Source organism: Anopheles darlingi, chromosome 3, assembly GCF_943734745.1.
Source record: "Anopheles darlingi chromosome 3, idAnoDarlMG_H_01, whole genome shotgun sequence".
In the NCBI taxonomy this organism is placed as follows: domain Eukaryota; kingdom Metazoa; phylum Arthropoda; class Insecta; order Diptera; family Culicidae; genus Anopheles; species Anopheles darlingi.
The window spans coordinates 37,783,439-37,798,438 of NC_064875.1; the positions used below are offsets into that span (position 1 = coordinate 37,783,439).

At 44.4% G+C, this 15,000-nt stretch overlaps 1 protein-coding gene across 9 annotated transcripts in view; it reads right to left on the bottom strand.

Annotated features, from left to right (window-relative positions):
• Nucleotides 1–15,000, bottom strand: part of LOC125957035 (uncharacterized) — a 66,099-nt gene that overhangs the window by 30,795 nt on the left and 20,304 nt on the right. For 3 of the 9 annotated variants that reach the window (XM_049689401.1, XM_049689400.1, XM_049689393.1), the window contains exon 1: nucleotides 10,613–11,553. The exons of 1 other annotated variant lie outside the window; for it this stretch is intronic. The gene's annotated coding sequence lies outside the window, so the exon portion shown is untranslated. Of the gene's footprint in view, nucleotides 1–10,612; nucleotides 11,560–15,000 lie in introns of those variants that run through there. 5 more of the 9 variants (XM_049689398.1, XM_049689395.1, XM_049689396.1 and 2 more) reach the window with 5 other exon arrangements.

The window sequence follows — 15,000 nt, forward strand, 5'->3', positions numbered from 1 at the left end:
CTTCCTACGCGAAAATAAATCAATGCACGATGGTGTGATTCGTTTGCTATTAGATAGCCAATTGGCGGTTGGCAGTGTAGTTTGCGTGAAATACGTTGCTACATTTAGCGTTTGCGCGGTGCAATCATTTTAATTTCATTAACGTTTCTCTAACCAAAATTAAGCACAGCTAATGGTCGTCGTTTTAGTCAATAATGTTGAGTCTCCATGGAACGGCGAAACAAACGATCGCGTGCAATTTACCATACATTTCTTTAACTGCTTGAACACATATGCACGGATTCGATTTTCAGCAACCATTTTGAAGTTTGAATTTCATTTATAGCCCACTGCACTGCACACGACCGCCAGACACATGTTCGTCACACTCCTGAATTGCTATGCTGCAACTTACCAACACCTTTTTGCTAGTGTGCAGTTCATGCGATCATCGTCATGATCATCATCCACGTGCGAGATATGCGAACGACGCACCAAGCCTCTTACACCGACAGAAGATCAGTTTCGATGTAGGTCAAATTCATCACACGCGAGATTCTATGATCAAAAATCTAAAATTGGAACCATTTTCGATTGACTAAAAACCGGATGCCGACTCCCTGAACGGATCTCCCCGTAGTGATGAAATCCAGATGCTGCCCCATTTCGTCTCATTTTTCCGTCCGTCGGCACACCACTTACAGACGTTATGATTTGCCGTGACGTTTACAGTCTCTTCTAATATTTACGATGCATCGTTGCAGCGTAGGATGATAGTGTGTAGGTATGCAGCTTCTAAATTCCCAAACCTTTGCCAATACGAACATAATATTTACAACATTATGATATGGCAATAAGAAATAATGTACAAATTCGGCAATAATTTGATAACTTCAACTAAACCACGAAGCAAACAACAATTGTTTTATATGTTTTTTTTTCTTCGGCACACTAGCCTGATGCCAATGTCATCAAATGGTAGCGCCATGGTACGCTTCAATCTGATGTCATCATTTTCCCGACGGTCTGGTGGAAAATTTATTGCTCAATCATAGTGTATGGAGAGCGAGGAACAGTGGAGAAAGAGTAAGAAGATAGCTATTAGATGGCTTTTGTCTGCCTTTGCGGCCTTGTTTATGCACTTTACGATCCAATTAATCTTCCTCAGCTCAGCACTCCATCCATATTAGGCTGGAGTCGATTGTCGTCAAGCTAAACCGACAGAATGTACTAGACAGGGAGTGGGTCCAAACGGTGTAGTATCGCTGCAGCAGCAGTTCTCTTTTGATATGTGCGAAAAATAGGAACATTGCACCGTAGGATTTCGCACCGGATGCACACGATGATGGGCCAATGAAATGGTATCTTCCAGCTTTACAAGTACCGTTTGCGTGAAATTCGATACTTTTCATAAATTGAAACCTGTCCTCAGAGTGTTTTCCAGCGTTGGGAGCTCGATGAGGCGTAAGTGAGACGATGAAACACAATAGTATTCTACGTTTTATTGTGGCATTCCGGGAATAACGGGAATAAAGAAATTCGAACGATTCGAACACAGCAAGATAAAACCCATTTGAGAAACCTCCAACAATATAAACGGATGAGCAAATCTATTGATAAACTGAAAGAAGCAGTTTGCACCTTAATAAAAAGGCGCATGACCGGAACAGTTTTTTTTCAGAAAGTGTTAGCAAATAGCATCTTCAAATCGGAGATTACTTAATTGTTATTACACATTAGTCATTGACATTTATTTCTGCGGATTTTTTGTGACAAGCGTTTCATTCAAATGATTCTATCATTGACTGCTCTTACTGTTACTCGCATTGCTCCAAAAGGGATAACATTATTGTTGGAAATTTCAACATTTGGAATATTTGCAAAGAAAGTGTTAAAAAAGCTTAGTTTGCTAAGCGATGTAAAAATGATCTACAAGTATAATACGGTCTTCGACCATCATCTCGGTGGTTTGTCAGTGTGGCTACGATACGATGGAAGAAGCAATTTAAACCATCGGTTGGTTTCTGGGTCGGCTGGGAGAAAACCAACTCGCAATCTTTATCCATCATGCGGCAGGCAGATAATATTATTTAAACTTCGACTGGACGCGGTGGTTGGTTATGCGATTAATGATGAGATCAGCACGATAACGCTTGCATCCACCCATAAATATGCTGACCCTACGGCATGGGATCCAGAAAAAAATCAATTAAACGCTTGTGTTTCTCGCTAGCGGCACACTTAACGTTCATTCAATCGAGTAGCTGTGGTCTAGGGTAAGCGGTCGGAACTAAAAACCACATGCGAAGGTATCATCAAAACATGTGATACTTGATTTCCGCCGCGTCAAACATTATAAAATAAGAAATATTATCACTTAAATTGTAACATAACCAACGCATAGCACGCTCTCCTTCTACATCCTTCTACGATCAGTGTTAGTAAAGCAAAAGAACAGTCTTCAGTATGCTGCATCGATTTTTTCATGTGACCGTAAACATTTCATTTAATGAAGAAATTAGTTTGGTGCTAGTAATATGCTGGCGGAATTTTAACGGCTACCCCGTTACAACGCGTGTTGGAAGTGCCTCCCGGTGTTGTGGTCGATACCCATCATCGAGCCATTGTTGAAAGCCAGTTCAGTGAGACTCTCGTCCCGCGCGAAACAGTTCTTTCTTGCCTCGCTGGAGAGATCGTAAACGCAAGTGACTACTGCTTCCTGGGTCTCGTTTCTTCGCTTTTATGATTTCCATGCGGCACACATTGCAACGCCGAAGGAGGGTTAGCCCTTATACTCCTCTCTGTCCTGAATGCTGTTGACTGTGGTGTGGTAGTTAAAATGTTCCACTCCGTTATGGTCTTAATATGAAGCACAAAAATGTTGCTTAGAGTTGGTGAAGAATTTATTCTTATTTATGGACCATTATTTCAACCAATATTAAATATGGTTTGTTTATGTTCTGTTTTTCAAATAAAAAAAATCATCTGCAGATGTTAATATCGAGTCACAGAATGTTCATCCATGGCAAAAGTATTTTACAATTTTCAATCTATGACTCCATAAATGCATCAGTGTACAAAAGTAGGTTAGTATACGATAACTGCAGTGATCGGAAAATAATCCACTCTCATTTTCATTAGGAAAAAAAGCATAGAACCTTTATGAAGCTATTTCAGGAGCACTTCCAATAGCTATCCGCAGCATGAATAGTCAATTGTCGTGCTCGAAAAACTCATGCGAACATTCCAGTTTTATCAGCAATGACAAATCAATTTATGTGCACAATAATGCTCTGCTAGTGCTGCTGCTATTCATTCCGATATCATTCTATGTTTAACAAAAGCACATCCACCATTTGCGGTTTGCTGGAATTGTGCCATTAACCGAATTGCGGTTCTCATCGTTTCTGATGCTCCATCATATCATCGATCTAAGTAATCATTAATCCAAAAATAGCAAAAAAAAGGCGAAATAGCTTACATACTTATGCATTCCTATGTTTATATCTGTTCAATCATTAACTGTTTGTATATGTTTTAACAACATAAATCAGATCCCTGAAGCTAACATACTTTAGTATATTACTTGAAGTTTTGAATGTTAATTTATACGAACCAACGAACGAAAAGTTATTCATGATTGCATGATTGCATGATAATGTTGATGCACCTTTTCCCACTCATCCCTCCCCACTAAACACATTATTCAAAAAAGACGCAGATGAAAAGAAAGCATCGTTTCGTCATCAAACTGCCGTATGTGGCTTTTTGAATCGTTTGCCACTAACAATGTGTATGCCTCGCCTTTCCAGCGTTTATCACGATCGTCTCGTTCCGATCGTTCAGGCTGATCGTGTTAAACACAGTACCATACTTGTTATAAATATGGCTGTCACAGATATTATTTATTTATTTATCCTCATCCTCAATGCGGCAGCGCCTCGTGCGTGCCTGTGTATTCTATGTTGAACCCGGGCTGCGCCTCTAACTGACTGTTGGGCACTATACATTGCGGCATAGTAATGCCGGAGGAACTAAGATAAGAAGAAGGGCGTCGGTGGAGTGATGTGATGAGGACCACGAAGTGTGTATCATGCACGCCAGAGAGGAGCACATCGAACAACCGTCTCAATTTCAAGAGCCGCGCCTCGGCCGTGGTATGCTCGTCTGCGTTCACGAGACCACTCATAAAACTGAAAATCATAGCAAAGAAACGTCGTTTTATACCGTCGTCTGCCGTCATCCATTCCACGACTGCCTGCGACGCTCCAGTTGCTACTGCTGCCGGACTTATTGCTTTTCTCATTGATTTTTTTCATGTGCTCATGGGTCACATGAAGAGTGACGATAGTCATGGAACGATGGTCGGATCTATTCGCTTAGCCGTAGATTAAAACCATACTTGGCGCTGGAATCCCATTGCGATGTTCCTCAAAAGAACCCAATATGATGTTCCTCATCCAATTACTCCATCGTAGTGTACAGCACATTGCCAGCTGGAATCATAACCGGCGTGTAAGAAGCCCAAAAAGACGGAAGATTCCCTCGTTCCCTACTCCCTTCTTTTTTTGAGACTGAGCTCGATGTTCTCGATCCAACTAAAAAAACAAATTACAACGGATGCCACTCTTTCCCCATGGACCCCTCTTCTTCCCAGCTCTCTCCAGTAAGCCATTCCCTGTTTATTTACATCTTGCGGGAGATGCGTCTGGGTGGTACGCATTGTTCAGCTTGGCGTGTGGCGTACCGCCCGGCGTGTGCTGACCTCGTGGGGGCGGCGGCACCTAATGGTGTCATTCCGCCTCTAATCACCGCCATCAATTTCCGGTGAAGGTGCAGCATGACTGCCAATGCCACTTATCGAGTGACTAGCGGAGAGAAAGAGAATGCCGAACGAATGCCTCTTCGAAGGAAATAGACATTGATAGCAGGAAAGGCTCGATTCTGATTCCACTTTTTCCATGGTATCAATTTAGAACGAGGCAATGCGGATGCGACCAATGATGTGCCTGAGAGCTCATTTGAATATTACCATCCTAGGCAATATTAGAACCACACACATCTCATTTTGAAAAATTGAGAAGGAATAGGATGGTTTAATTGAATACTTTTTGGAGACGGTCTTTGGAACAGCATCAATCATACCGTTTGTGGTTTTCTTGGAATCCTTTGAGACTGAAAGATAATTTTTCTTTGCGATCCTTGCGATGAACTGGTTGGGAACATTGAGAACTTTCCAGAAATCAATCAACTGGAAGGACCAGAACCAATCCACTGGAAATAAACGGTGCTCTGAACTGGTACACCCTGAATTAGTTGACGGTGAAACACCTTGCAGACTAGCTTTTGATGCCAGTTACACTCTGGGTTACCACAGGGATCATTTCAATTTCATTCGTCTAGGGTCAGGGGGCCTCCGTTACAAGATTGATAACGGGGGATGATGGACAGATATAATGAGAAATAGAGGATGATTGTTTTAAAATCCAACCTGCTAACTTTTACTAGGTTGTTTTGTGATTTTTGTTATACATTTGATCACCACTCTATCACTAAAACATCCACATCTTTAAATTAAACTGCTACATAGTCATTTTTTTTTTTTTTTTTTTTTTTTTTTTATTCGTTTAACAAACTAGATGGAATACTAATGTACGAACCTGAGGAAGGTCCTCAGGAACAGTGTGGGACTCTCACCCACTAAACCACTAGCTTGGTTTCCCGTTACCACCCTGCTGCTGTATGCCTCTTTCGAGATGACTCGCAGCGAGGGTGGCAGTGCCGAGGCACTTGCACCGCGAAAACACAGGTCTCATGTCCTCATGTATAGTCATGACAGTGGTAAATTAAATAGAAGTAACATATTCACGCAAATCTGTATTTGCTTATCCACCACGATTATGTTAATTTAGAACCGCCATAGTGCCAGGTAAACACTTTTCAACACATTTTGTTTCCGTCAAACTAAAAACAAAACGAACCATTTCAATTGTGAATGCTGACGCAAGACGTTGCTTGATAATGAAACGATTGTTTGAAGCTTTCCTCTCATTATGGTCGAAGATGCGCATTTCTCGATCATTTCTGTCGGCATCAGACACTCTGCTTGTTACACGATCGATCCTACCGATCTTAGTGACGCACCGTGGACTAGGCGAATGATTGATACTTCTAAATCGACGCAGCTAACATCGACGCAGCTAACATCGACGCACTAACATCAGCAGTTCGAAGGGGAATAACCCTGTAACCGATATGGGGCGTAAGAGGGCAGAGAAACACTTTCGATCTTCGTCAGTAAATGCATGATGTGACAAGAAACATCTGACCGAATTTGAAAAATGTTCTCCTCGCTATGTTATACTGCTGACAGCATTGCTTGTGGCTAAATCCCCCCGAGACGAACTCGCGCTCTGGATCCATGCGAGAGCAGCAACCGATTTAAGTCGCGTCGTTCCCGCCTACCCGTTTGCCAGAACACCGACGAGTCTCGGGCACTGTCCCGGAATGGAAGGGTAAGAATCTCTTTGAAACACACTTCCCACTGACGGTATTCGTTGGTTGGAGGAAGAGAAAGGCCAAAACAGTCAACCCACTTTGGCCTGTGTCAACAAAGTTAAGGGAGCACATATTGGAAATGAATCATTCATGCCACCGTTACGAAATCTGGCCCAGGCCCAGGCCCACCAAACACCACACTATCACACGACCCCACAATGTTAGAAGATCGTAAAGATCATTGGGAATATGGATCCTCCCAAAATGATGCCAGCATATTGGGAGAGGGTTTGGGAGCCAATCGTATAACCAATTTCGTATCGAGCTGCGCTGTACGCCCCAAACAGCGGTTTCACGGAAGTGGCAATACTAATAATCGAAATGGGTGTCACCATAATCATTTCTGGTTCTTGAGTTCCCCCGATGCAGGGTGTTCCGCTAAGTATAATAATAATCGCTGCTCTTGATCTCATGCCATTAGGGATAGCTTTCATGTCAAAACATGACAAGAGCGCCACTGAAGAGCTTTACTATTTCGCATAAGGTGGGGGCGCGGTATATCGTTGTGTGTGATTATTTCAGATCGTATCTGCTTCCCAAGTATTTGAAGTTTAAGGATGGTAGAGGAGTTCGAGATTCGAGAGAAAAGTGAGAGTGTTGAGACATGGTCAATTGCTACTCGACAGCAAAAGCGCTTCAAGCATCATCAGCAAAGTGCGAGGTTAACATTAACGACGACCCCGTGTGGCTGGTTAGCCTCGACAACACAGTCAAATGTGCACTACTATGAATACGCTGACTCGTAGCCGTCCGTGTCAGCATTTCCAGTCTGTCTGAAGCAATGGAATCAGTTTAATAAACTAACTAAAAAATTGTGCTTACACACCTAAAAAACCACAAGAGCGAACCCGTGCTGCAGTATATAAAATATTTTAAATGTAAATGATCTCGTTGTTGATCAATTGAAGCAGTGGCCGGCCTTCTAACTTCGGTATCGTTTTCGATTCGATAACATACCACCTTTTCCCATTCCCAAATGTAGGCTTATCTTTGTTCAATGCCTGCACAAGAGCACGGGGTGACATCATTTCGGAACTGATAAACATCAAGCAAAAAGGTTCTACCGTTTAAAACTATAAATAAGTGGCTGGTAACCGAAGGTCCGGTACTGCTGACGACCTCCTTATGATAAAACAGACGTTGGAGCCATCGAACCATCATCATCATCATCATGTGGAGTGTGTGTCTGGGGAGGCAATGAGAGGCGTCGTGTTTTAGTGAGTCATATAGTTTGTTGTGACCGTCCGGCAGTTATTGAAGAACCATCTGCCAAACCCGGCGCAGAACGCATCGCATAAGGGTTAACGGGCGGTGGTGGCGGTGGTGTTTGGTATGATTTATGCCGCTTGCTGCGCTTCGAAGTTATGCGGGAAGTCACAGCGCGAAAGTGTTCATTGTCCATGGAGTTTCAAAACCACTCGCGGCGTCCCATCATGGTCACTAGCCAGCCAGCCAGCCACCACCATGCCACCCCATGGTCGTCGTCTTGTCTTGCAGCCGTCATGGGGGGCGGCGGCCAAGACATTCTACCAACGCATCACATCCACCATTCGCGTCGTTCCCTGGTGATGTGGCGCGGCACACGTTTACCACTGTGGCGCTTTGGCTGGTGCAAACTAAAAATAAATTGCGATACCGGCGCGATGCCGGCTGCCGGTTTGGCGCACAGGGACACCAGCACCACCAAACAGAGCAAAGCAAGTAACGATCCGGGGCGCGGGGCCAGGCCATGGCACGGCAGGATGACGTCTTCAAGCCGCTGTCGCCTTACGGGTTTGGTGCGCCATGGAGTGTCCCGTTACGCACACGCATCGAAAGTTCTATACAGCGAAGGTAGTGCTGTGCTTGCTCATGCTCATGCCTGGTGCCAACCAGTGGGGGACATGATCGTTCGTGATCGTTACTGGGTAGCAGAGAGAGAGCGAGTGCCTTGAACCATTCTTTCGGAATGGACGACGGAGCACGCTGCTGCTGGGCGGAAATATTAGTCAGCAAGTCGCTGAAACGAACCGTGACGCGGAGCAGTGGCCGAAAGGGGGGACACGGGTGGGACATTCGCTAAGCTGGCACCGCCTGTAACGCGTCGAAAACAACACACGGTGGCGCAACTAGCGTGTCATATGTGCGCGACGACGACGACGACGGCGATGCCCATTGCAACGCGCGCATTTTAATTAATCATGCCTCTTTGCCTTTGCCTTTGCCAACGCCCAACATGCGCCACCGGCCGCCGATGAAACGATTCAATGGCACTGTGGTGACGGCGGCCTGTGGTTCTGCTGTTCTGTGTTCACCGATCTACCAAACCAATGTGAACTGCTGCACAGCAGAAATGGCAGCTGCAGCTTCGGACCAGAACACCATTAACATATGCTGGTACAGCCTGAACACGACGATCGTCGATCATGATTGAGTGTCGGAGGCGATTCGGTGAGGCGATGATTTCGACGCAACAACGCATCTCGCGATTGATGCAAAGGTCATCGACCAAACTCATCGTGAGACTCATACGGAAAATAAAGCCGACTACGACCGGTACGAAGAAACCAATCGAGGGTAGGAGACTCAAACTTGGTCGCTATGGTTCTATCAAACGCCATGGCGACCAACGATCATCGAGACATCTTTCTCTTCTCCCCTTTTTCTGTGTACGGATGGACACACGGGCGCATCATCAGTGAGCGCGTCTGCTGCGCGGCAGGATGGGATGGATGGAGTTTTCTTTGTAGCTTCATCCACATGGCACCCACTTGATGCACTCCGAATTCTGGTGAACTGGAGGATTTTATCTCTCTAATGTCTTTCCTGAAGACTGGAAGACTGGAAAGGCATCATATTCGTGTCCACCGCCGTACGGATGGTTGGAGGCAGCAGAATTACAAAAAAAAAGGCCGACACAGGAAATGGAATGTTTTGAACCAATGCAGCAACAACAAGCCTTCCAAACACACACATAGGACACACACAGGACACAATGCGGCTTTTGATTCCTCGACATACGCATTCGTGGCATTCGTGGCGATGGTGGATTTCAAATGGATTAATACGTTCATGGTGGCGGAGGTCGCGTCGCGTCTTCGGCGTCATATTGTACAGATGCCGTAGGGCTATAACCCGTTCGTTCCATCATTTGGAACGGGGACTACTTGCAGCCTTCAAGCATCCGCGCGTTGCATAGCAGCGTTTCATCAAAATCCTCTTACTGCTCTCAAAATCGTTTACTTGCAATCAACGGAGCAACCCGCTCCGAAAGTTGAGATAGAAAGGACGACAAGCGAATTGCATCGAATGGATAACAGTCCCTCTCCTGCTGCTGCTGCTGGTGGTGGTGCTGTCCCGTCGTCCCTGTGACTACAGAGAGCAGTTGTTCGCCTTCAGTTGAGGCAGCCCGTTTTTCCGCGACACCCCCTTGCTCCTCCTGCGCTGGTCACCCGCAGATATCGAAACGAAAGGGTAGACGGGCCCCTTTATTGCTTACAGGCAACATGTAGAGTACCGCGAGTTATGCAAATCGTACCTCGCAAATCAGTGGACCAGACACATAAGGGGGGAAGGAAGGGAAGTGGATCACAAAATTTCGCGACAACCTCCAGCAGAGCCGAAAGAGAGGAGGGCGAAGGTTGCTTTGCATGAGAAGCTGGACAGGCCGATAAGTGGGCAACAAACGAGTGCGAAAGCAGACTTTGTGAGCAGGACTTGGAACTAAAAACGGGACGTTTGTATTGTACGGGGGTTTAATTGAAATCGGCTCCAGACCAGTTGATTTGGTGATGGAGTTGCAAGGGCTTTTAATTGAAATGTTATGCCTGAAACCCTTACCGGATGGGGGTTTTTATTTCTACTGTCGAGATTCGCTGACAAGGCAAATCGGTGACTTCGGCGTAGGGCCTACTTTAATCAAAATGGATTTTCAGCTCGTATGCGTACCGAAGAGAGCCCCACCCGGAGATGGTTCGCTAGCTTCCCCGGAAGTGTCAATCCCCGAAATAAGGGATAAGATCATTTAATGGTAGCAATTGGTTTTCCAAACGAAATTACTCGTAAAATTGGTATTTACATCATGCCAGCATCTTACCTCTAAAGTGAAACCACCGGAAGACGACTCAGTAATTTTTTGAACTATTTGCTTCTGCGACTCGATTGCTCCGAAACAACGAAAACAAATGGCTTCACCTTTAACACGAGCTCACACACAAACACTGCACACCAACTCACGGGGCCACGGCACAAACAGCTGCTGTAAGGGATGCAACTTTTTATTAATGAATTTCTTCTATTTTTCCGGTTTGCCAAGAAAGATGTGTGAACGAGGCAGTCCCTGGGGGAACCACAAGCTGATCCACGCGCACCTAGAGGCACATATTGAAAACCGATGAACCCGAGACGGGTTGGCAACAGGAGTGATCCACGTGCACCAGAGCGATCACCTTTCACGTCGATCGGCGATTCTTGGAACGCACCGTATGTTGCGATGGGGATGGGTGGGGTTCAAACTATGCACTTCTTGTGTAAAATCACTTCTAGCTTGGCTTCCGCTATTCACAACCTGAAACTTGCTCCCTGTGTTACGGGACGAGCATCTGTAATAATCCGTGCCGTTTGTTCCGTGGACGCAAACACAGGCACGCAAACACCAGGCACACACCACGAACAGCAAACACACGCGCAAACGGGGATCCCTTATGCAAACGGCGGTTATACACAACAGAGCGGATGCGCGGCTGTACGCCGGTAAAATCGTGGCCCACGACGGCTCCGTATTTTCCGCTCACTTTTGCTGCCCACCTTCTTAGCCGATTCACCGGGATATTCAGGACCGGAAGTGGATGGAACAGGCGTGCAAATAACGGACCAGCATAACACCGAGGGTTTTAAGCTAGAACTTGCTTTGGGAAAGATTTTCACCTCAACCGGCGGCGGTTTCGGTTTTGTTCCGCCTGAAACACGCACGTATTCACACACAAGCACGCACCAAAAAAAAACTCGAGCGACCGCACCGAGCGCGATCTCGACCCCTCGACGGTTGATTCAAAAATGAGCGAGAGAGAATGAACGAGCTGGCGAGCGAGCGGCGGAGAAAATGCGTTCGACGATGAGTCAAAAGAAGGGAGTTAACATGCTGTGGCAGCTGAATCATGGACAACATTACTTTTCCCTTTCTTCAAAGCGAAAACAGTACGCCTCGGCCAGACAAGAGACAAATGGAATAATCCACGGATTGAATGGATTGATGCGAACAGTCTCTCTTCCTCACTAAAATAACCGCCATTCGAAAACTAATTAACTTTTTTCAAGCAAAAGATAACAGTCATAACAAGTGATCATTTCTCTACCAAAATCAGTTGTTATAATTGCATAATGTGCATAGAATGGTGCTATACGGTCATTCGTTTGCACCGCGTGGATGGCACGGCATAGTCCTACGAATATAAACTTGTATGTGTATAAACTTGTTTCGATTGCCTTATCGTTAGTGCAATTCCTAAACAAATTCACGAACCTGATGAATTAACACTGATCTTTTCCCCACAACTACGGCATAATTACTTTTGCTGGTTAAAACTGGCACATTCTAGGTTTATCTTGATCACGACCGATCGAATTCCCGGAATCGATCACGATGTCGATTCCAAATGATATCGAAACAGTTCGGAATCGTTTCCAAGTTAAGATCAATCCCTATGGGAATCCTGGTTCAAGTTTAAAAGTCAAATGGCTCAATTGGAGACAACATTAATTTTGAATTCCAAGAAACAATAAATGAAAATGTTGTAATAGGTGTTTAAAGTACAGTAGTTTAAGTATTAAAGGTGTTTAATACTAGATGAATTAAACGTAAAAGTAGAAAGCTACCTCAACGAGCCGAATTGCTCTCAATCAAATCTAGCGAGAGAATCAGAAATCATAGAGAGAGAGAGAGCTATCTCGATTTTATGTATGGAAGGGAAAAGGTAGGAATGCGGGAGAGAGATTGCGCTCTTCGTTTTGCACCTTTTATTCCTTACCTTTTTCATCTGATTCGCAGCAATGAATGTGGTACCACATTCATTGAGCATCGCTTTTTCTTCTCTCATCTCTTCGCATCGTTTATGTTGCTTCCGCAGCTCATAGGCCGTGGCGTTGCCACTAAGTTTGCGTTTTATGGGCCTAGGTTAATCCACCCGGTTATTTGGCTACCCTCTGAAGATTCGCCTGTAACTATTTCCATTCAAGGAAAATGGTATTTAAACAGTAAACAAGTTTTGTATTTAAAGGTTCCAAAACGACTTGTAATATTCTCAAACCCGATCTATACGTTGAAGATACAATCAATTTAACATCGAGCATCGCTTAGGGATAGCCCAACTAGAAGCAGCAACATAAAACATAAAAACATGAACGAATGAGAAGGAAGAGAGAGAGAACATCAGCAGAGCAGATTAGAACAAAGTTCGGAGAGTTCGGAGAGTGTGTCGAATCGAGATCGCTTTCGTTGGTAATTTCCTCAGCTTCCTCCCCGCAGCTAGCAAAGGGAACGCAACAACATCGTACGCGATGCATCCAGAATACCAAGAAGGTTTGGTTCTCGCGAGGTGCCAGAGATATAGGTCCGTTCTGTGTTATTGAGGTTGCAGCAATGGAATTTCTTTATGCAGGCAATGATATTATTCCTGACCCCGAATCGATGAAGAGGTCATTGATATCTCTCATCGTGGTAGATGGAATGATACTTTACAGTTTGTAGGGGGTTCTTGATCCTAAGCAACAACAAACCGATATTTTGCTCATTGGAGATCGATAGAGAAGCAGAAATTAAAAAAACTGCTATGCTCTGTTCGATTTTATATTATCGATTTAAAATCGATTTTCTTTATACGATTTTATCGATTTTATTTTATACTAAATGCACATCCTCCCCAATATAGTACTCCCATTGTAGACTTTCTTGCAGGAACGTTGATCACTTGCTCTCCCACATTGCAGCAGAAGATGTTTCGTGGCATCGCTGCAACATCGGTGCAGTAACCTCGGTACGGTGGACGCTGAAAGGATTGTTCAGCGGTGGATGCTGGAAGGAGGTGTGGTGCCGGGTCGTTTATGCAGCAACTAGCCATGTCTGACCGGTTCGACCGGCAACTTTTGTGCTGGAAAGTAAAGGGAAATGGCGAAGAGTGGATCGCGTAGATTGAATTGAAGTGTTGCGTTTAACGTGCTGAAAACACCCCATAATCGCAATTCAATTCATGAATCGAAGGTCACGAGAAGCTTGATCAAGTTTTCCTTGCAGATGATCATTTTTTTCCATTGGAAGCAGCATTGATACGTGTTTGGTAAAGCACCTTCATTGTTTATGTGATTTTTGCTCAATTTTATTAAATAAAATGGAACAGATTAATTCAATTCATGTGCTTTATCCTAGTGTTGGTAACTTCGTTATCGTTACTAAAAACCACGATAAAGCAAAGTGGTGTACTGTTAATATAGCAGCAGTTAAATAATTATTTTCGCAGACACGGTGCTCACGGTATTTCCTTCAGGGTATGTCCCTTGAAAATGAAATTTCATAGCACCCGTTCACCTTAACCCACTGACCGTAATGCGTTTATCTTCTCATTCCCGAGGCTGACGAATACTCGTATAGAAGCGGGCATGATCAAAAGTAAACAAGAGTAGTGCAATCGACAGAGATAGAGCAGAATATATCGTATCAGTCCAATTTAACCTTTGCACGACCAAAATACCAAAATATGCATGGGAAGCCAGCGACGAGATGTAAAATCGATATTTCGAACGTTCACATCTTCTTTCGTTTAACATGTGGATGATGTATGGTTTCAAACTGGACTTTCGGGCTGTTCGTTGGTGGTCAGAGTGCGATAACTGTTTTTCGTTCTTATTTAATGGATGGTCTGCGAGGAAAACATTCGGCAGAACTAAATATCTGAAGTTACACGAATGAACAAACAAGCAAGAAGCACATGAAGCGAACGCTTTGGACGCACCTATGGAGCGTCTGCAAAATGAAGCAGCATTCCGAGTACACTGTAACGTTGGGCGCTTAATTTATGTACTTCAACTTCGCTCATAAATATTTAATGAAACAGATCCGCTGTCCACTTTCAGCTCTAGGAGCAGTATGCTATCTGCCGGGCATTCTACTTTCAGCCGTGCTTCGTTTTTCAACCTGACTTTAGAACTCATGAGAAATGAGAATACAAAAACCTTATCTTCCACTCATTTAGCACGACGTTTTTAAGGGTTGGTTTTACTTCTGATCGGCGAACATCGACGTACTACTGATGGTAGCTGAACAAGATTGGAGGGTCGATGATCGTAGCGAATGAATCACGATGCTTGCTAAACACTTGCTCAGACAGGAAATAGAAAACAGCAATTCAACCATCTCTGGCGACCACCGTTAAGATGATAGCTCATGTTGAAGTCATTGCAGTTTAAACGAAGTCAATGTTTTACTCATAAAAT